Raw genomic sequence first — 23,281 nt, forward strand, 5'->3', positions numbered from 1 at the left:
CACACCCCCCACCACACTCTCACATCTTAGTGTTACTTCTTAATATGTGACTTAAGTTTTATAGGAAAGAATTTTCTCTTCATATTTGTATACCTATGGTACACAGAAGATGCTCAGTAAGTACTGAGTAGATGAGTGAACGCATGTGTGTGTTCCTGTTTTATGTCATCCATCACGATTAATTTCTGGACTCATGGCCTCATTTCTACCATAATATTTAACTGCTATGTGTTTTCTGGGTTGACACCCAGTCAATGAGCATCACTCACTGCATGGAGCTGACGTCACACAACCTAGACATAATTTATTTCATATGTCAGTTTTATCTCTCCAAGTAATACTGTTAACTCCTTTGAAGATAGAGAAGAAAGTGCATTTAACTTCAATGATAATTATTAATATAGCATTAGGTATTTAAGACTGGATGGCTTCTTGTGACTCTTAAATCCACGGAGATGATACATTATCTCTCAAGGCCTTAGGAAAGTTTTCTACCCAAACTTAGATGTCTGTAAGAAGCTTTGCCTTGTGTTTGCTTTCAGAAGAGGTGCTAAGAAAAACAGTTTTCATTCTTTGCAAAACTTCCCAAACAAACATAAAGACTGCTATTCACACTATTTTTCTTCCTTGACCTAATAAAACAGCTAGTTGCTCATAACAAGTTCTTTAGTTTGGATTCTGATACTTGAAACTTCTAGTATACTAAATGTCTGGTGTCATATGTAGAAGGAACAGTGATAGTGAAGGGTTTAAAATGGGCTTGGCAAGTCATTGGGTGCTTTGGCTTTGACTTCTTCCTATATAAAGCAGGAATTAGGCCAGGCAGTAGTGGCACAAGTCTTTGATCCCAACTGAGAAGCAGGCAGATCTCTGTGAGTTCAAGGTCACCCTGGTCCATAGACTGAGTTCCAAGAAAGTCCTGGATACACAGAGAAACCCTGTCTTGAAAAGCAAAACCAAACAAACAAAAACAAAACAAAACAAAAAAACAAAAATCGAAACCCAAAGAAAACAAAAAACAACCAAAACAACAAAACCCAGAAGTAACAACTGTCCTATTGTTGTAGAGAAAACATTAAGATGAAAACATGTTATTGTACAAAAAACTTTATAAATTTTAAAGCTCTATGTAGGTATGGGCAGTGTTGTACTTCTGTGGTTTCAGACACTCTTGAGGCTAAGGCAAAAGGATCACTTGAACTTAGGTGTTTGAGGCTAGCCTGGACAACACAAAAGGCCTCATCCAAGGAAAACAAACAAAAACTACAGGCAACACAGTGAAACCAAACCAATAGAATACTCCTAGATGAACATAAGATACTATCTTCTTCTGTTGTGACTAGAACAATAAAAACATTTCGCTTAAGATTATAATTTTAAAGCTTTATTGAGTGAGCATGAAAATATACATGCAAGAGGAGGATGTAGTTTAGTGGTGGAACCCTTGCCTAGCATTCGAAAGGCCCTGGACTCCACCACCATAAGCACAAATAAGTAAACAGGTAAGAAAAGAAAATGCACATGCTGACAGTTGGAAACAGCTGTGCCATGATGCTAACAGCAGTTACTTCTGGGTGACGGGATTCATTATGAAGGACTCTTTGCTTTGTGTGCTTCTGTAGACTTTGCAATAGCAGCTATTTCTTTAATCATTAGCTCACTTAAACTAAAGATGCTGTGTAACAATTACTAGAAAAAGAACAGCTACCAACATGGAAGGTTCCCTGAAGAAGAATACACACACATGCACGGTAAGCCTCACACAGCTGAGTTCTTAAGGCTGTTTCTGTAGATAAGTGGCAGTATTGTTTGGTTATGCCTTTTCAATGACTAGACTTACCAAGGACACTACAAGTCTTTGCATTTTTCTATGGAACTATTATCTCTGACATGTTTTTCTTCTCTGAAGTGTTTCTACTGAACAGCAGAAGTGCTGGTCTTCAGAAAGTATGAAGAGGTGAAAGACACACTTGGAAGACAGACAGACAACTTATCGATAGCCTTGCATAAAGGATACTACATGCTCCTGAACTCATTGTTGCCATTCCTCTCTGTCTGTCTACAACCCTAGAATGCTCATGCTGTCTCTTGTGATGCTCCGAGTATACACAAATCAGTTTCCAACTCGGCCTTCATCCTATTACCGAGAGGTTTTCTTTTCTTTTTTTTTTTTTTCCTTTTGAAAAGAGATCATACTTTGTTCCTTAGGCTGTTCCTTAGTGACCAGGGCTGAGAAAATGAATGATGCCTCCTATTTTACTGAAAGTGCTGATCTGTCTTTGTTTCTAGCACTGTCCTAGCTTAAATATTGCTCTTCCTTGAATTCATTCTTATCATTCATTCTTCTTAGCCTTGTTGAGTAAGCCGCTAAGATAAAGGGGTTCAATTACGATGATCAGATACTTCATCAACTCCCAGCCAGGACTTGTATTAATGAAACAAGGCATTGTTAGCCATGCATATAGGATCTTGGGCATGAACTGAAACTGTCATAGGCAAACCAGGTCATCATCACCTTAAGATTAAGCAAGGTCAGGAGATGAGGAGAGGATAGGTGTCCTGATGCCTTTGGTCCTTAGCAACTAGGTCAGTGCTGTCTTAGTTGTTGTTTGTTTGTCCCTAATAACCTTTTCCTTCTGACAGGTAGCTCATTGATCCAGAACTTGTACAACCTTTTTTTTTTTTTTTAAAGAAACCTCTTGTAGAATGTAGTGTTGTAAAATTTCTTCTCTCTCTCCCTTTCTCTCTCAAAGACTGAAGGTTCACACGGGCAGTTGTTTTGCAAAGGAGGGTGGAAATTGCACAGTTTTTGCCCTAGGCTCTCTTGCATTAAGGAGTGTTATATCTGGCCACTTCTCAAGCCACCAGATGTGAAATAATTAATGCCCACTTAGATTACAAATCTCATTTTAATATCTTTCAACATAAATAACAATAACAATAGTCAATTTGTGCATTTCAAGGCTTCAAACAAGAGATACAGTAACCACACAGAGACCATACTTTAAAAAAAACTTGATGAGGTACTTATCTTAGTGAAAAAAAAAAGAATAAGTAAAATAGCCAATTTCAATGAAGATAATAGCATAAGGGTTTGATGACTACAATTAACATAACCAGCGAAACCCAGAATAACTCAACTTAGTAAATTCTTAGCACCTTGGGGGTCTGAATTATGGTTCAACTAGGGAAATGATTGTGTTTTGGGATATTTCCAACTCTGCCGAGGACCTGTAAATATGACTTAAGATAATACACATCTTTAAAAGCACTGGTCTAATGTATTCTCTAGAATCTATAAACATAGGATGTTAGTGTTGGGGAAGGATGGGGGGTGGGGGGTGGTACCCATCTAGAACCCAGCCCAGGAAGCGGAGGCAGAAGAGCTGAAGCAAGATTGAGGTCAGCCTGTTTTCTGGTCTAAACAAAACAAAACAAAGCACAAAGACACACTTCACACAAACAACAATGACAACAACAAACCCTCTGCTATAGTCCAATATAAACCTTAATAGCTAATTCCTAATGAAATACTCTATCAATGTGAAACTTCAAGTAAATTGTTTAAACTACCTTGAAAGAAAACTAAGGATTTTGCTTCCTGCTCTGTTTTTGATCAATGGTGGACCTATGCAACATGAGAGCCATCATTTCCCACTAGCTGAGTACAGTTCACACCATTTTAATCCAAGGTCATAAATAAGATTAAGAGTTGGGAAGCCAAGTTTTGGTCCACACTCATAAGCCCAGAACTTAGAAGTTTGGGGCAGGAAGATTAGGGGTTCAAATCCACCATGGGCTACATAACAAGACTTTTTAAAGGAAAACAAAAGTTAGACTTGGTAATAAACAAAATGAAGCAGAAATAAATAAAGCAATAAAAACATTCGAGATAAAGAGGTGACTGGTAGGTAAAGATTAAAGTAGATTGTATGAACAATTTAAGTAAGAAGAGAGATGTGACAGTTTACTGAGGACTGACTGACCATGAAGTTCAAAATGACTAATTATAGTGACATAATCTTTTAGTGGTAACAGACATGTTTTATATATAGTACCTATTTAATCTTGAGAAGTACAAATCTCATTTTGCCAAAAGATGAAGCTCAAGAAAGCTGAGTAACTTGGCCCATCAAATCAGGAAGCGAAATCTGTATAAAAAGATATTTAACCCAAATATTCAAAGATGTGTCAAATCAACCTAAAATAGACACAGAAACAACAACAGAACAATAAAAATTTTGAGCGCCAGAGGCTGAGGCAAGAGGATTGATGGAGCCCAGGACTTTAAAGCTAGCTTTGGAAACACACAGATGCCTTGTCTCAAAATCAACCAAATAAAAACTGTTTGCTATTTAGAAGACACTGTGGGAAATACACGAGAGTGTAAGTCTGCCCTTAAAGTATCTGTAATCTTGCCAGAGAAGCAAGTGACAATGCAGTAAAACGTTAGGCAATGGTTTATGATTTGAATAAGAATTGAGCCAACACCAGAGGAGATGTCAAAAGGTAGACCTGGCCAATTGCCAAGCTAATACCAAGATTAAAAAATGTCACAGGGATTTAGAGGAACATGTCAAGTGGGATGGCTCCTGGAAACATCCCAGTGGGGTTTCAGGAGGGCTTGCACGGAGAGTGGGATACAGACTGGGAGTATGGCTTCTGGAGGAGGGTGCACGGGTGTTTTTCCCATCCCTATCTTCATTACTTGATACGGCTTTACTATTGTATGAATAAAGACTGACAAAGAAACAGATTAATAACAGAGGAATGAACACATGTAGAAGAAAGATGGAATGTTTGGAAAGGAGAAGAAGTAAACATATGATGAGGGTGGGAGAGACCATGCAGGTAAACAAGTTATTTTGCTTTAAAGTTCTGATAAATGGTTTAGCCAAGATGTGTACATGAAGTAGTATGGGTCTCCAGACTTTCAGTGAGGTACACAGATATAGATTCAAGAAATGCATCACAGTTTGAGTTACAACATTGCCTCTATAACTAGTGCTGTAACTATGTGTGTAAACTAAGTCTCAGTTTCATCAGTGTAGACCAATGGCTCTCAACCTATGGGTTGACCCCATTGGAGTTGAACAACTCTTTCACAGGTGTTATCTAAGACCTTATATAGGAAAATACAAACATTACATTATGATCCATAGTAGTAGCAAAAGTACAGTTATGAAGAAGCAAAGGAATAATTTTATGTTTGGGGCTCACTACAACATGGGGAACTATATTAAAGCATTGCAACATTAGGAAGGTTAAGAACCACTGTTGTAGGTGATTGTTATGAAGATTGAGAGAAATAAAGTAAAGGCTAGGGCTATGATTCAAGCCCTCAAAATCTTTGAACCTCTGGGTTCTACTCTCAGCAACAGAGAGGGGTGGGAGGAAGAAAGTAAGCAGAAGAAAATGCAAGCAAACAAGCAAGAGCCAGGCATGGTGGGGTACATTTGTAAACCAAGTACCCAGGAAGCTAAGGCAGTGGATCTCTGTGAGTTCCAAGCCAGTAAAGGCTACATAGAAGGCCCTGTCTCAGACAAAACACAAGAAAAGAAAGAAGCCTGAATTGAACAGTGCTTGGCACACAGAAAGTATAAATGTTTCCTTGTTAGGGAAACTCGGGGCTGGGGAGATAGCTTATTCAATAAAGTGCTTGATGTTTAAGCATGAAGACATGAGTTCAAATCTCTACCACACATGTATAAAGGAAAGTGGGACAGTAAAAAGGAAGGCACACAAAACCCCAGCACTGAGGGTTTGGAAGAATAGAGACCGGCAGATCCTTGGATCTTACAAGTCAGTCAGTCTCATCAAATCCATGAGATCCAGGTTCAGTGAGAGATCCTGTCTCAAAAAAATGTGGAAAGCAAGCAAAGAAGACACTTTGCATAGACACTAAATGCACATATGCACCCATGTATGAGTACTCATATTCACATGTACACATGAATATATAAACATGTATGTATAGCCATACATACAAGTTATTATCACCATTTGAAAGGTCTCTGGTATAATCTATTCATAACTTAGCTCATTCAAATCTAATATAGACATAATGACTATTTACTGTATGTATATATACATATGCCTACTTTTAATGCTAGTGAAATAATTTTTAAAAAACTGGCTTACATATTAATCACTGATTAAAATATACTTTTATATAAAATCAATAATGCTAGGAATACATTGCATACTTAATCATAGTGCCTGAAATCTTATCAAAACCCATATATTAAATTAAAAAATGGCATCTAACTGATTTGTACTGAAAGCTGTGAAACACTGGGAAGACTTGAATAAACCCTCTGGCTTCACTCACTTATATTATAAAGTTTAGAGCTCTGGTAGATAAGCAGTCCCCGCCCATTAGCCTTGCTGTCCACAACATGTCTGACACATCATCCAGGATACAAATTGCCTCACTACTTAGGCATGTGTAAGTAGTGTCCATTAGGTGACCTTGTGATGTAAGAAAATCAGAAGGCCCTTCCAAGGTACGAAGATAACACTGTCAGGTTCTGAACACACATTTAGGAAGAGGCAGAGTTCAATTACGCTGCCTGTTTCACTTTCTTCTCCCTTCAGCTGCCTTTCTCCATGCCTCCCCATCCTGTTTCCCTTTACCAGAAGTACCCCAAGCCCTTTCCTCTAGGAGGCAGGCTTGGAGCTTGGGCCTTCTGTCTCCTCATGTTTGCCTGCCTTATGAATGAGCTATTTATTTCCCTTCTGCAGCCCTTATTGTCTGGGTGGCTGGTGACCACACAGCCAGCAGGACAGCAGCACAGTTGTCTCCACACCTTTAGAAAGAAATGGACAGATGCTTAAGAGGGAATGGAGGTTGAAAAGTGACCCAATTCTTTAAAAGGGAAGCTTAGAAAATGTTTTTTTGAAATAATCTTTTATGTTTTTATACCTACAGTCAAATGTTATTACTTAAAATAAGACTATGACAGTAAAAGTTCCAAACCCAACAATTTGGAGCTATCTAAGTTTAATCTATATTTCAGTTTGTCCTATAACATTTATCGAAATAAATGGCTTACTATGTCGAAGGAAGATTCTACACAACTGGAAATGGAAAGAGCTTTCTAGTTCACTGAGTTGAGCAGAAATTTAATTTACCAAGAATAGGAGCCTGGGGTGGAACACAGTGGCAGAGTGTTGTATTAGCATGTTTGGGGCCCTGGGTTCAAGCCCAGTGTTGCTCTATAAACAAACTGTTGTTTTACAAAGAGCAATCTAATCCTTCCATGGGTTGACCACCTCTTCATATCACAAGACTCTATCAAATGAACTGGAAAACTGTTCAAAATGACAATCATTGATGTAAAGCTACCTTGGCACGTAAGGTTTGAAAGTATCAGAGATGTGTGGGTACTGATTTATGTTCCGGTATCAGTCCTTTCTCTCTGAGGATCAGCCACATAGACAAATGTCTATTCGACAGTGTCCACCTCCAGTAGAAAAACAGGATATCAAATGGAGGGATGGGGTTGCCATCCCACAGTCAAAACCCCTAACCCAGAATTGTTCCTGTCTAAAAGAGCTGCAGGGACAAAAATGGAGAAGAGACTGAGGGAAAGGAGGTTCAGTGATAGACCCAACTTGGGATCCATCTCAAGGGGAGGCTCCAAGGCTTGACACTGTTAGTGATGCTATAGTGTGCTTACAGACAGGAGCCTAGCATGGCTGTTCTCTGAGAGGTCCAACAAGCAGCTGACTGAGACAGATACAAATACACCCAACTAATGGACTGAAGTCGAAGACCTCTGTGGTTGAATTAGGAGAAGGTTAGAAGAAGGTGAGGAGGAGGGTGACCCCATAGGAAGACCAGCAGTCTTAATTAACCCAGACCCCTGAAATCTCTCAGACACTAAGTCACCAACTAGGCAGCATACACCAGCTGATACGAGGCCCCTGACACACATACAGCAGAGGACTGCATGGTGGGGCCTCAGTGAGAGAAGATACAAGCATAACTCTAGAGAGTCTTGAGGCTCTAGAGAGTAGGAAGGCCTGGTGGGGGCTGGGGGGAGGGATGGGAGGAAGGGGACATGCTCTTGGAGACAGGGGGAGGAGGAATGGGAGAAGGAACTGTGGGAGGGCAGCCTGGGAAGGGGTAATGACTGGACTATAAAAAATTAAAAGTAATGAAAATATACATGTACCTCAGAGGCAACTCAAAGTTAATGGTTATAAACTAAAGTTGTACCAGTTCCCCTAAAGTCATCCTCTTTTATTGATCCCTATTTTCTAGATGATTAGACCCATCATCACCCAGCTGGTCATCTGTGAAAGATCATGCATGCCTGTGCCAACAGCTAAATTCTTTGGACTACATTTGTTAAGTATTCACATTCAGGCCCTTCTCTGCCTCCTTATTCCTGTAATTCAGACCAGCCACCTCTCATGTACACCTTCCCCTGGTTTTCCTTCAGGTGTCCCATCTGCTCTTATCTCTTCCAGCTAATTCCCCTGCTGTAGCCAGGGATCTTCCAAGGATGCCAATTAGAGAACATCACTCTCCATCCCACCTTAACTTCAAGCTGACTTCTGTTTTAAACCTAAACTTCCATTTTTTCCTGAAGCCTCAATTCACTCCTTTCTTTTTAAGTCAATAAGAGAGCAGCTTTCCACCTCAGAGCCTCCATATCCCTTTGCCATTGCTGTTCTCACAAGGTAACTCTCCATATCAGTGAGTCAGTGTATTAAAAACTTCCAACAAAGACCAGGTAAAGTCCCCTCCTGTTCTAAACAACTTAGCATGCTCCTTTCCTCCTTCGTGGTACCACCATTCCATGACACCTTGCTTGCCTTCTGTGTTCCCCACCACACTGCGGACTCATTGCAGTAGCATGGCGACAAAGAACAACAGTGATTAGAGTTTGGTGTTGGAGGCCAACACCAAATGGTGACTAATAAAATCATCTACTTGTGCTGTGCCGGGTGAGTTACCTAACCAGTCCTATTTTATTTTGTGTATGTGCTTGTGTGTGTGTGTGTGTGTGTGTGAGCGCATGCTTCTGTGTATATATGGCACATGCAAACAATGCCCACAGAGGCCAGAAGAGGGTACTGGATTCCCTGAAGCTGGAGTTACAGGTAGCTGTGAGCTATCTCACGTGAGTGCTGGGAACCTGATTTGTGCCTTTAGAAGAGCAGCAAGCGCTTTGAACCATTGAGCTACCTCCAGCTCCAAAGACATGCTCTTAACTTATGGAATTCAGCCCTGATAATGATGTGTTATGACACAAAGACACAGTATTCTTATGTTCAGGTTTGGATCTGCAAGAATCCGTGGGTCCCCATTTAAGACATCAATGGCCTCTTTAAGATCTAAAGTTTCAACATTCTGATAAATAGATATTTATCTTCCATATTTCTTCCCAGTGAATCAGACCCACATGTGGGCTTATGAAGGTAGATCTTAGAAGGAACACAAGCAGCCCCACTGCACCAAGGAATGCATTTGAAGAGTGATAGTTTCTTGGGTAATGCTGTTAGGCAACAGCAGGAAAGCACTCAGCTTTCTCATTGCGTTGGCCAGTGGAGGCTGATGAAACATCTACCTGTGTTTAGAAGGGTTGAGAGTTTTACCATCTGGGGAAAGATGAGAGAAAACGAATTTAAGTGTGAAAAAGGAAAACAAGAGACAGCAAGGGGAAAATAAAGCAATTAAAAAGTGAGCAAAGGACTTGAATGGACATTCCCCACCCCCCCAAAAAAGTATAAACAACCAATGATACAAGAAGACTCTCAAGAGTTATAAGATTAAAAAAAGCAAAAGCATGGTGAGATAACATTTCACATCTGACAAGATGGCTGTATACTGCTGCAAAGAACATGGAAACTTGGAATCAAAATATATTGCTGGTTGGAATGTAGATTGCTGACATGGCAGTGGAAATCAGCTTGGCAGTTCTTGAAAAAGGAAAACATAAGCCAACCATGCCTGTTAAGTACAACAATTGAAAGACTGAGGCAGGAAGATAGCAAGTTCAAGGCAAACCTGTCATAAAACAATAAACCTCCATGGAATCACATGTAACTCTTTGGATATGGCTTGTTCCTTCCAAAAGGTTTATGCCTTGGAAGTCTGATCCCCAGTGTTGTGATATTAAAGGGTGGTGGGACTATTAAGAGGTAGGAGATGGTGGGGCACAGCTTCAGAAGGGACTGTGGCACCCTCCTGGGTCCCTGGCTAGTCATTACCAAAAAGCAAGATTTGCCCTGCCCAGGCTTCTATGCAGCACCCTGTTGCTCCCCTCAACCTGACCCCTAACTCCTTGTGTTATGATAGGACTCTCTAAGGTCCTCGTCAGAGCCTAATCATGGCCAGAGCTGTGCTCTGCAGCCTTTAAGGCTGAGAGCTAAAGTCTCTTTTCTTTTCAAAGTATTCAACCTTGCTATTTTGTTGTATCAATTAAACATGGATTAATTCACTGTGCAATCGAGTGGCTCTACACCTAAGTATCTCAAAGGAATGAAAGCAGAAACTCCAATACACATATGACAATAGTCATTGCAGTGTAACATGCAAAGGAAAAGGTTAAACAACACAAATGTTCTTTCAGCAGATGAATGAATAAAGTACGATGCACACAGAAAATAGTATTCAGACACAGAAGGGAATGGCATTCTGATGTCTGCTATGACATATGAGAGAACCTTAAAGACATTGTGACAAGGAAAACAATCCATGACTAAAAATCACAGATATAGTGTGATTCCTATTGATATGAAAGAATTTGGATAGGCAATTTTTAAGACACAGAAATCAGAAGAGATAATAACCTCAAAGCTAGGGATAAGCAACAAGGGGTACAGAGCTTAGTTTCCATGACAGAGAAGTTTTAGAAGTAGATGAAAGTGACAGCTGTGCAATTTTTGTTTAATATATTTTTCTACAATAAAAAGGACAGATGAACAGCTTGTCTACTGGCTGACCAGTTAAACTGAGTGCATCCTGATCTACGGGAATCATAACGTACTTAGGAATCAGCAGTGAGGCCAGGCGCAGCTCTGTGGCAGAGCATGCATACTAGCACATGTTGGTCCCTATCCAGCACCACAAACAGAAGAACTCACGGGCTAAGTATTGAGTAACCGCCTGCACCTGTTGATCTGGTTAAGTATCAGTGGTCCCGGAGTGGGTTCATTGCCCCAAAGCAGCTCACACCTTCACTCTGCGCCCAGGCTAATCATGAATCATCCTTACAGGTAAAGCTTAAAGGTCTCAAAGTAAAATGACAAGTCTGAACATTCTGATCTCTGAACATTCTTTTACCCCTCACTAGGGAAGGTGACAGTCAAGACTGAATGACATGCAGAACCAAGAAAGGAAAAGTGACAGCAGGACTGCCTCACTGGCACACTCCAAGAGCAGTTCTTTTATTTTCCGCTTTGTCACCATTCTTAGTTCAGTTCGCTTGCTTCGTTGGTTAATGACAAAGGATACCAATTTCAACTTTGATCTGGGATTGACACCTCAGTTGTGATAAGACTGTATGTCTGAAGGACTTGCCCACATCTAAGTCAACCACACCATAAGTCATTCACCATTATCTCCTTGCTGTGGAGAAGGGGTGCTGCTCTCAACAGGGTTGGGAATCACCAGCCACACTCCTAATACTCTGTGGTCTTCCTTCTCTGTGGGTTCTGGTTCCTCACTCGAGTTCACATCTCTAACTGCTGCACTCCCCTCGCCTCTCTTATACCTCGGAGGCTACTTGAGACTAATCCGAGTGGAAAAGGGTGGAGGTGACCACTCACAGCAAGTATTCTGTTCTTTAGACTTCTTTTTACTGGAGTTCTTACCACGTGCCCAGAGGCCATGTGCTAAAATTATCTAAATATAAACAAAACATTGATTTCCTGAGTAAAGTCTCATCTGCCAAGATTCCACTTAGATTGCTGACTCATAGGTGTACAGACTCCTAACATGGAAGGTCACCATGGCTCTGTCTTTGAGAGGCAAATGAACACTGAAATGCCCTGGTCAGGGAGGAAGATGTAGCTTTGGTTAAAACAATGAGTTTCTGCCTCTTCTGCCAGTATGTTTTATTTGCTCCACTCTTCAAACTGCAAAGTTCTTCTAAGGTTATTTCTATGTATATATCACAGCAAATTGGCCACTCTTTTAAAATAATGTGATAGTCCATGTTGAAAAGATAGCTAATATCTAAAACGGAACACCCCATTGCCAATTACCGAGTACTTTTGCAGGCTGGCTGCCTCTACCAGTCTTCTCAGCAGCTCCCAATGAGCCTTCAGTTTGTAGCTGCCTGGCTGTCTTGCTTGGGGTTTCAGTTTCTACCCAAGAACTAAAGAGCCATTTATGAAAACCTGAATTTTTCTTTATATAAACAAATACTCTAAATTTCTACCTGGGGGAGAGGGAATTTCAGAGATAAACTGCCAAGCTTGAAACTCTATAATGAAAAAGAGACAAAGATGTCTTGAAATCACCAGATGGCTGGAACTGGCCTGCTCAGTGTGAAAGGTTTGACTCCACTCATTTCTGATCAGAGCAAATGGAAAGAATCAGTGGCCTCTAGTTGCAGCCGTAACTTTCCCACTGTACAGAGTATAGAAGCCACAGGCTGGCTTGGTGCTGGAGTAAGGTTATTCAGATCACTGGGCTGCTGTAAACTGGTGTACTTCCTCTAGGTCTCAGTTCATCTTGGCAGGATATTTTCAATATAAGTGTAATGATCTCTATTGTCCACCTTTTTTTTTTTTTTCAATTCATTCTACAACATTTGGGGGTCTGGATGGGGTTGTAAGAATCCATAGGAAGGATAAGGTATTACAGTGATATTTGATATAGGAAGGATATATTACAGTGATATTTGGAAACTCTTAGCTAGCTGGATGACAACTCAAATCATGGGCTTAGTGGGAAGCATTATTTAATCTGGGGTGGCTTCTTATGGTTTTATTTTTTTAAACTGGCATCAATAGGTTTGTTAAGACATAGATTTCTTTTTTCTTAGAAAATTTTTATATGACAATATAAACATAGCTCCTTCTTATAATATAATCATACTTGGAAAACATTAAATTAACCAAAGGTGGAAATTACTAGGAATCAAATTAATGTTTAAGTTACTACACAGGGAATTTTTAAAAACCTAAATTTAGTCAATTCCTGAGTTTAGTTCTTTTTCAACAAAAGTTAACATAGCAGCCAAATGAAAAACTTGATTAAAATCATGCAAAACCAGTTAGACATGCAAAACAACCATGGAGACATGATTAACAAGCCCCTTACTTTTCAAGGGACTGAAAGGAGAGCAAAGAAGAAAAAAATACCACGAATCCTCCTTGTTGGTGTCATTTTACTTTGTAGTTCAGCTTCCATTCATCTAATGAATATCTACTGATTGGCTACCAAGTGTCATGCTGTAGTGGATGCTAAGTATGGTGGACATGATGTTGATTTTTTTTGCTTCCAAAAAACATTTCCCAGTTAGCAAAATACAGACATTTACTGAGTAGCTGTTTGCTTCTTTGTTTGAGACAAGGTTTCTCTGTGTAACCCAGGTTAGTCAGGAATTCTCTGAGTAGCTCAGATCTCAACCTCTTGAGAGCTGAGATTGTAGGCTTGTGTTCTCCGCCTAGCTTCTGAGTTGTTCCTCAGGGGCTCATTGTCACTGATGTTGGCATCTGACACTGAAGACATGGCTACTTCTGCCTCTTAAGGTGAAGGTCAGTCATATATCTTCACATATATTTTGATCTAAGACTTTCTATCAGCTGCTGCGTCTTCCCTTCAGTTTCAACAAATCCAGAAGCAGCTCATCTCCGTCCTCAAACACAACTCTATTCCCTTTTCTTTTCATACCTCTAGCTCTATACATCAGTCAAAAGTTAATCCCAGCACTCAGGCAGCAGAGGCAGGCAGATCTCTGTGAGTTCAAAGCCATCCTGATCTACATGCTGCATTCTAGGCCACTCGGAGCTACATAGTGAGATCTTGTCTTTTAAAAAACAAATCATTTCAACCTTTTCTCGTTCTCTTTCTGTGCACTCAATCACCACACTGTGTCACTGATATTGAGATACCTTTCACTTGTCCCTTCTGAGCACAGCTATGATCCTGTCACTCTCCTACCCCAAGCCTTGATGCTCCCCACTGAATCCTGGATCCAGTACAAATCCTTCTCTCTGGGTATACTGATACCTTAAAACCCTTACCTTATCATTAAAATATCCGGCTTCTTCCATACTGTGTATTCGTATCTGTCTTGGAGGATTCATGGCTAACAAGCCCAGGTAGCAGGTGCTGAGCATCTTGGCTCTGCACCTATGCTTTCTCCTGTGGATTTTTACCACACTGTTCCCAATCACACTCCAAGCTCTATTGTTTAATTCTCTTCCTTTCTAGGGATTGTCTCTGAGACAAAACCATGAACCCAAGAGGCCAAGAGGCCAAGAGGCCAAGAGGCCGAGAGAGACAGAGAGGCAGTGAATTTTAGACCAGCCTGGTCTACTTAGTAAGTTCTATGCCAGTCAAGACAAGATAGTAAGACCCTGTCTGAAAATAAAATAAAGTAAAACAATCACAATTAAATACAGGATAAATATCTCTTATTCAACAGGGGTGTTTTGAATTTCAAATTTCTAATATTTGCATTTAAATACTGAGATGTCTTGGATGACAGACTCAAGACTATGCTCAAAATTCACTTATGTTTCATGTACCCCTTAGACCTACAGTCTGAATGTAGTTTTATACAGTATCTGTGGTATGTGGAATTTTCTAATTGTGCTATCATGTTAGCTCTCAGATTTTCAGATTAGAGATGGTCAATCACAGAATTTTAAAAGGTAGTGCAGTTCTGTAGCACGTTTTATATCTCAGGTTAGTAATATAAAAGTAAGTTCTAAGGGTTGGCAAGATGGTTCAGTTGTTAAAGGGCTTACCACGGCAACCATGAAGACCTGAGTTGAGATTCCTAACACCAACATAGAAAGGCAGAGTGTGCTGGTGTACGCCTATACTCCCAGCACTGGAGAGTAGACATAGAATGATCCCTGGGGCTCCTTGGCTGGACAGTTTACCCTGTTCAGTGAGTCCTAGGCCAATGAGAGATCTTGTCTCAAAAACAAAGTGCCCATGGTGAGAGGGCCCAGTAGATAAAGGCACTCACCTTACAAACCTGGTGACCTGTCTCAACTCCAGAACCACCTAAAGGTAGATGGAGAGAACCAACTGCACAAAATTGTCCTCTGACCTTCATGGATGACCTCCTTATTATGGATAACTCACAATTATTCACAATAATAATAAGTAAAAATTAACAACAACAAAAATGAATGGTTCCTGAATAAGGACACCTGAGGTTGACCTCTGACTTTCTCATTCATCCTACACACACACACACACACACACACACACATACACACACACTTCTCAATGAAGACTGCTAATAATACTATATTTATTAGAAACAAAAATGTTTAAATAATTTAATTTTGTTGCATTATAATTTTATAACTGGAATGTTTACTAGGAAATTCTGGTATCAGAACCATTGGAGGTAACCACGCCACAGTACATGGAGAAGTTGGCCACACTCCCTTTGATGGGGACAGAACTTCATCTCAGAGTTTTAGAGAGGCACAGAGGTGGCTCTGTGGTGAAGATAAAATGAGATGGTGGGCTGACTGTTCTTTGGGGATATATTTGCAGTCAACTGGGTGAGAGGCAAGAAAGACTCCCCCACATCACCCTCAACCCCAGAACAGAATTTGGCACCCAGGAACAGAAGTATCCTAAGTATGCATTCTGAGATGCTTTTCTTCCAAAGTCTGGTAGAGAAAACAGAATATGGCTCTCGAGATGATTGTAAACCCAACACACATCTATGACTTAGGGAGAATTGTCACCTTAGTTTAGCACATACTAGTTGCCACTCTCCTAGGCCAGATGTGAATCTGCAGGGCTGAGTGCTCTGTCAGGCTCAGGGACTCACATTTGTAAAAGAGTGGCTGCCTTCTGTGAGTACAGGCATTTAACCCTGGTGGTGTTCAGTAGTGGCAAGGCAGGACTCCTACCTCTCTTGTTTTCCATGTTGGTGTGTAATAATAATTAGCATGTAACAACAATTAGCATGAAGGATGAAGTTAATATTTTTTCCTGAGTAACAATTATTAAAGAGATACTGAAGAGTTGCAGGAATTCTTTGAACTCCTGTCACACAGATAAATAGTTAAGCAAATAAGTTGCTTTTGTGCGGGAGTTATTTTTATTTTATTTTGTTTCTTGGTGCTTAGGGGCTGGACCTCATGTATGCTAAACATGGACTCTACCACTGAATGACACATATGTCCCAAGTCCCTAAATAAACTGTGTGTATTTCTTTTTGTGTAGTATTATTTTATTAAGAGGCTCAAGGTTGAAAATCGAATGCAGGCATATGTAAATAATCTTAATAAACATGTTGCTCTTGCTGCAGACTGAGTCCCCAAAGGCAGGGTACCCAGATATAACACTGTAAATCCTTAATTACTGCAAGTTCACTGTCATCATGAAAGAAATAGATAACAGTATTTTAAAAGACAAAGCCCACAGAAGCAAAAAGAGACAAAAGGCACACACTGAGCTTTGCTTTAATTTGTAACAATTAAGGAGAGACTCAAGGATAATAATGCATCTTCCTCCAAATAAATAAAGACATTTCTAAGACATTTTTAAACAACATAGCCTCAGAAAAAAAGGTATGCTTTAGAAAATAGTTCTTGTTATAAACAAAATTTCTGAACTTGGGATAATGTGTCAACTTCCATGAAAATCCTACCATTTTCAGGAATGACTTGACCAGTAGAGTCAGACCGGGATTTATAGGAGACTATGGTCTGAACGATATAGAGTGACTTGACTTATTTCTGTTTTTATTTCTTTCTCGGGGTGAGTGAAAGTCGTGATTATGGTAAAACTCTAAGAACAATCCTGTTACAGTTCTAAGTTTTCCATAAATTAGTTCTTACTTGATCTTCTAAATAAACACCTTCCTACTCAACAGATAAAGAAACTGAGGCCTGACGTCTTTGAGAACTAACGAGTTTTCTGATGAGACCATAATTGTTGACTCCTCAAACAGTGCAGTTTTCTGGACTTATCTAGTAGGTTCTAGAGGTCGGTGGTGGAGAGGCTGAGTACATGTGCACAGTAGGAGGAAAGACTTTCTCACTGCATGTGATTACACTACCTCCCAGTAACAATCCTCACACTCCAGTGACAGTAACCAAGACAGATCTTGTGGTTTCTTAGTCATGCTAAATTTCTCTAGATATTTATTGTAGAAAACTAGCAAAACTAGATCTTGTCAACTGAATTTAAACCTCAGCAGTCACTTCTGGGTACAGAAGTGCTTCATTTTTACCACGTTCTCTGGAAGAAATTCAATAACACATTGTTAATACTCGACTCATACAAAATGATTTCAAAGCTCCATGGGAATTTAGATTTGCACAAGTTATTAGGATGTGACCTTTCCCTTAGATTTCTTATTTTAGGACTGAGTTAACATGGTATTTCCCCAGTGGGAGCTGTTGTACTTCCTTCACAGATAAGCAATCACAAATTATAGTGAGTAAACTCAGGGAAATCTATATTTCTGTGATGCAGATGAAAATGAAATCTTAAAAGGAGTCCATGCTACTTGCTCTTGGGTTTGAAAGGAAAAAGCCATGTGGCTTGCTAACAAAAGAAAACAAAACTCATGCCATCATGGTATTTCCCTGAAATTTATTCCTGATTGTTTCTTGTCCTGGCTACTAGGTCTTGTGACTTTTAAAGTTTATTAAAGATGTTTACGTCACTTAATTTCCTAAGTCCTGCCAAGAAGTATAAAAGGTTAAAAACATCAAATAATTTAAATGATTTCAGATCATAAGAACTAGAGAACAAGGAGTTCATAAGCTTAAAGGAAAAAAAAATAACTAAAATAAAATGAAAGATGTCACAGCTGCTTCCCCTTTGTCCCATGGAATAACAGTAGCTCTTACATACAACTGAGTGTCATTTATATGCATTATTTGCAACATATACATGATTGGCAGGAACCAATTTTATTTTTTTAAAGACAAATAAAATAGGGAACAGAGTATAGTGCAGAGACTTAACCCCTAAAAGAGTTAACAATAAAAAGGAATTTCATCCATAATCTAATATTTTCCTATTCATTTTAATACATTTAACTATAAATGTTTTGTCTTCAAATTTTTTCATGTTTTCCTAAACCTAAAATTATTCTTCCAAATATTAAAATCATAAATTTAACATAGTTGGTTCTTTAAGATATGGGGATTTGTATCCCCTTAAAATAGTTAATAATACTTTTTAAAGATTTATTTATTTTTTATTTTATGTGTAGGAGTGGCCTATATGTATGTATGTGTACTGTGTATGTGCCTAGTACCCAACAAGGCCAGAAGAGGGCATTGAACCCCCTGGAACTGGAGTTGGAGGCTGTGTGAGGCACCAGGTGGGTGCTAGGAATTGAACTCTTAACCACTGAGCAACTTCTCCAGTTCCCAGTAATAATTTTTTAATTGACCAAAAATATGTGTGAGACATAATCTCCCCATGTAGCTCAAGCTGACCTTGAACTTGATATCTTCCTGTCTCAGCCTCCTGAGTGTCAGCCTCCTGAGTGCTGGGACCACAGACCTGGGCTATCATGCTTCACTAAACAAATACAACTTTGAAGTTGGGTTATGTTCTACTTTGTTACGTTTTCAGAAGCTGTTGTTCCTTCCTCTTCCTCAGCAGTACATGGATTCAGTCATCAGCATGTATAGCAGTGCTATAATTTATTTAAGCCTATATAGTTTCAGGAAATAATCTTTGGGTTGTTGGTTTTATTGGTTGGTCGGGTTTGTTCGTTTGTTTGATGGTAAGGATGGGGCCCCAGTGCTGTACATACTAGGATGACGCAACACTCTTCTACTTCAGCTACATCCCCAAGCCTGATTTTTTAAAGAGGAAAACAATATGAAAAACCAAATTTACTTGTGTTATATTATTCCTAAACACCTGGTAGATTCTGTACTCCCCACATCCTCCACTACCACATAATCACAAGTTACACGGGTAAGTGCTAACTCATTTACACAGCTGGTTATGGTGACACATGCACCTATAATCCTAGTATTTGCAAGGTGGAGAACAAAGAAAAGGGAAGTCATTGAACTTTTTTGTTCACTTGTTACTAGCATACCTTAATGAAGCAAGAAAAATAGAATTACCCAAGGCTTTCACTAATAAATTCCTCTTAACTGAGGAAGACAAGCTTGAAAATTAAATAAATAGGTGTCAAACATATGTGATATACAATAGCATAAGCAGTTATATCATTGAAAATCAAATCAAAACAAACACACAAACAAACTGGACAGCACGTAAAACCTGGCTTAGTAAATTAGGTAACGTCACTACGGTCACGACAACAGACAGTCTTGTTACCATGACAATACACTGAAAGCAGGTAGAGACTAGAGACAAGGTAAATGTTTGAGCAACAGAGGAAGATAGTCAAGTGGGACCTGTAAGTGGGGGAACTAGCACCTTACAAGAACTAGAAAAACTATGGGAAAAAAGTCTTTGTGTGATTGTGATCATTTTAAACATATTTCAGTCTTTTAAGAATAAAAGTGTTTTAGAAGGAAGTGATAAGAGGAACAAAGGAGGCAAATGAATGTAACAAAGATACACTGTATTTGTGTTTGAAAATCTTGTGATCACACACACGTATACAGAGAGAGTGGGGAGAGAGAGAGAGAGAGAGAGAGAGAGAGAGAGAGGAGAAGTGGATGGATGGATGGATGGATGGATGGATGGATGGATGGATGGATGGATGGATTGTGATACATGGGCCTGAAATCCCAGCACTTTGGAGGTGAGGTAAGGGGATTGTCACAAGTGTAAAGACAGCTTGAACTACATAGAAAGTTCTAGACTTACATAGAGTACATGAAATCCTGTCTCACAAAACCAAAAAGGGCTAGAGATATGGTGAGTGACATGAGCATTTGCTGCTCTTCCAGAACACCTTAGCTCAGATCCTAGCACCTAAGCAGTTCACAATTGTCTGTAGTTCCAGATCCAGGGGATCCAACAATTCTGGTTTTCACATGCACACCTATATATAATTCAAGTTAATAAAAATGAGTCTTAAAAAATACGAATGAGAAAAGAAAGACTGTGAATCTTACTGCAGCTCTGTAGACTTGAGTCTAGAAAGCCCTGGGTCCAATGCCCAGGAAATCAAATTAAGAAACAGAAGAAAAAAAGTAAAACAAAACAAACCCATTAGTTAAGATCCAAAGTAATTTGTTTTAGCTTTACATATTGTTGTGAACATACCAACTGCTTACCCTTACGGTTTCAATGCCATGTATGATCTATATTTCAGCTCTGAGGCTCTGGATTCAAGCACAAGCTAGGCAAACCTGTGTACAGAGACAGGCCCAATACTGCCTCTATCACACAAAGAAACCTATGAAGATTGCTGTGTCCTATTAGCAATTTACAGAATTGCAGTCTGCTCTACCCTGTATAACTATAGCTGAATGGCTGTCATAAAATCCCTGGGACCGAACAAGTTCCGATGTCTTTAATCGACATTCTCTTCTCCCTTACCGTCAGTTAACATATTTCTTACAGGGGCTTTTCTTCTTTGTTTAGATTTATCCGCCTTAGTTGTAAATTAACCCACAAGCAACTCATTGGGTTTTTCTTTGAACTTCACAATTTATGACACAGGGGCCATTTAAACCGTCAGTTAGCAAATTATGTTCAGAAAATCATCCCTGGGTTTAAAAACAAATCCTTCCCAAGGGTAAAGTCACCATAGCAAAGACATGGAATATGACTACCGAACATACCGCTAATTTCCTTTTTCTATTATGTAACAATACATAAGTTTACCATTTTAACTATTTTTACTTGTTTTAAGTCACTCTGAAATGTCAGTTCAGTGGTGTTAAGTGGTGAGCAGGCATCACCAGAACTTTTTGCAGCCTGCGAACACAAACTGTTCCCGTTTCAGTTTCTTGCCTGACTCCCCGCCCCAGCCTCAGTAGTCCTTGCACCACTTTCAATGGATCTAACCGCTTTAGGTACATCTGCTATTCTTCCCACCTAAAAACCATTAACTCGTGTAGTTTACTAAGTTGGTTAAACATGCAAGCGAGTTTAAAAAAAAAAGTTCGGGGTTAAATTCCAAATACTTAGCATTTAATTCTCATGCCAAATAACTGAATTTAGACAACGCCTTCTGATGCCAAAATGCATATTTGCCTCATTTTGAAGGGTTTGTTTTGTTTTAAGTCACTTCATGCTTTTCTAAGGTAAAACAAATTTGAAACAAACTTAATGCTGCTCTTGGCTTCCTTTAAGCAGCTAAGCTCTCTTGGTGTTACTTGTACTCACGGCACTCCTGACATTCTGACTGATGTCAACTAGTCTTTCCCCATCTCACTGTTCAAATAGGTTATAAAGACTGGGGACCAGGAGCACGTGGATGAGATTAAAAAACAAACAAACAACAGAAACCCCCCAAAACTGTGTGATTCTTGTTTGAATATTCGAATCCTAGTCTGTCTCCAGCTGCATTAAACAATTTGCTGAAAGTTCGTTCCGGGAGGTACAGATATGTAAAGTTGGGATCTGTTTTCCCCCTACCCCAGCTCCGTGCTGAGTAACACACATACTCGCTAGGCAGATATTCTAGCACTTGGCTGTCCTATATATTCCTGTGGAGTTTTCAGGGTTTTCTAAGAGGCTGCAAATAACTGGCTGCTACCTGAAGTAGATTGACAGGTTTGTAGAGAAAGGGGTGGGAATGCATAGAATGGGGTAGGGTGCATCTCAGAGGAAGAAAGCTGCTTAGCTTGCATTTAGCTGGGGTTAGCCCCTAGCATAAACAATAACTAGCCACCCTTGGGAAAGTGAATGCACCTGCCTCATACTTCATGGCTTGTTTATGAATTACCAACAGAAACTATATTCTTATAAATCAGTGAAAACCAAGGGGAACAATTATTTGACAATTAATGGCTAGGGATATAACAGTGGTAGAATGCTCACCAGAATTTTTAAGGCCCTGCGTTCAATCCCCAAGACTGACATAAATTAAATAATAAATGAAACCACAACCAAAACATTTTATAGCTGGGAAATGATTTAACTTAATGCTTACATAAAATATAAAAAGGCAACAGATCTCCATCTTGTGCATCTTTCCCCACAGTTCACATATTCAAACCCTAGCACAATTAACAAAAATAATATACAGACAAAATAATATTCTCCTATAGTTGAATTTTTCAAGTTTTCCCACTTGCATTAGTTCCTCTTCAGTTCCAGGATCCACCTACACACTTGCCAAGTCTCCTTGCTTCTTTTTAAGTGGGTGACAGTTCCCAACTCTGCTTGTCTCTTTTGCTTCTGAGGCCATTGAAGCATGTTGCTCAGGTATTTTTAAGTTATCTCTATTCAGGGTATAGTTAATGTTTCCTCATGACTTAGCTGAGGTCATGGAGTTTTGGGAAGAATACCAAATATGCCCCTGGAACCCTCTCAGGACACCTCACAGGGCCGACAGCTCACTGAGTCTTACTACTGTTAGTACTGACTTGGCTGCTTGTCTATGGGTGGTATTTGCCAGGACTCTGTACTGTAAGTCTCTCCATTCCCATTTGTAATTAACACACATTAGGGAAATGCTTGGAAGCTGTGTAAATATCCTGTTTTTTCTTCCACTCTTACCCACCCACTAAAGTCAGTACTCATTGGTGGATCCAGCCTGCAGCAACAGTTGCTATGGTTCTCCGACAACTTGCTCTTGCCTTCACTCCTTCCCAAGTTCTGTAAAGAGTCATCATTCCCTCCACCTCCACTCCTCATTTACTCTGTAACTATTCACACCAATTGATCAGAACTCTTACATATATCTCACTTGAGGAGCTATAATGCAGTCCTACAGTTAGTGTTTTTATTGCTCAAATTGTCTCAGTGTTGGCTGCTGGGCTCTTTTCCACCCTGACTCTTCTGGAGCACACCCTGCCTGGCTTCTGGCACTACATGGGCCTCCAGACTTATGCTGACCTGATTTTGTCTCAGCTTTGGAGTCAGCCTCTTCTACAAAGAGCTCCATTTTCTTCTGAGAGGAAATGGCATTTGAACACCACAGTTTGGTTTGTTATTGGGAGGCTCTTATCTAGGTCCTCTCAGAAGACAGAACTAAAGAACACCCAC

General features: G+C 39.7%; 1 protein-coding gene across 3 annotated transcripts in view; it reads right to left on the reverse strand.

Annotated features, from left to right (window-relative positions):
- The window catches only part of Pparg (peroxisome proliferator activated receptor gamma), a 124,934-nt gene that overhangs the window by 79,277 nt on the left and 22,376 nt on the right, over positions 1-23,281 (reverse strand). The gene's annotated exons all lie outside the window — the stretch shown is intronic.

The sequence above is a fragment of the Rattus rattus genome, chromosome 6 (genome assembly GCF_011064425.1).
Source record: "Rattus rattus isolate New Zealand chromosome 6, Rrattus_CSIRO_v1, whole genome shotgun sequence".
NCBI classification, from domain to species: domain Eukaryota; kingdom Metazoa; phylum Chordata; class Mammalia; order Rodentia; family Muridae; genus Rattus; species Rattus rattus.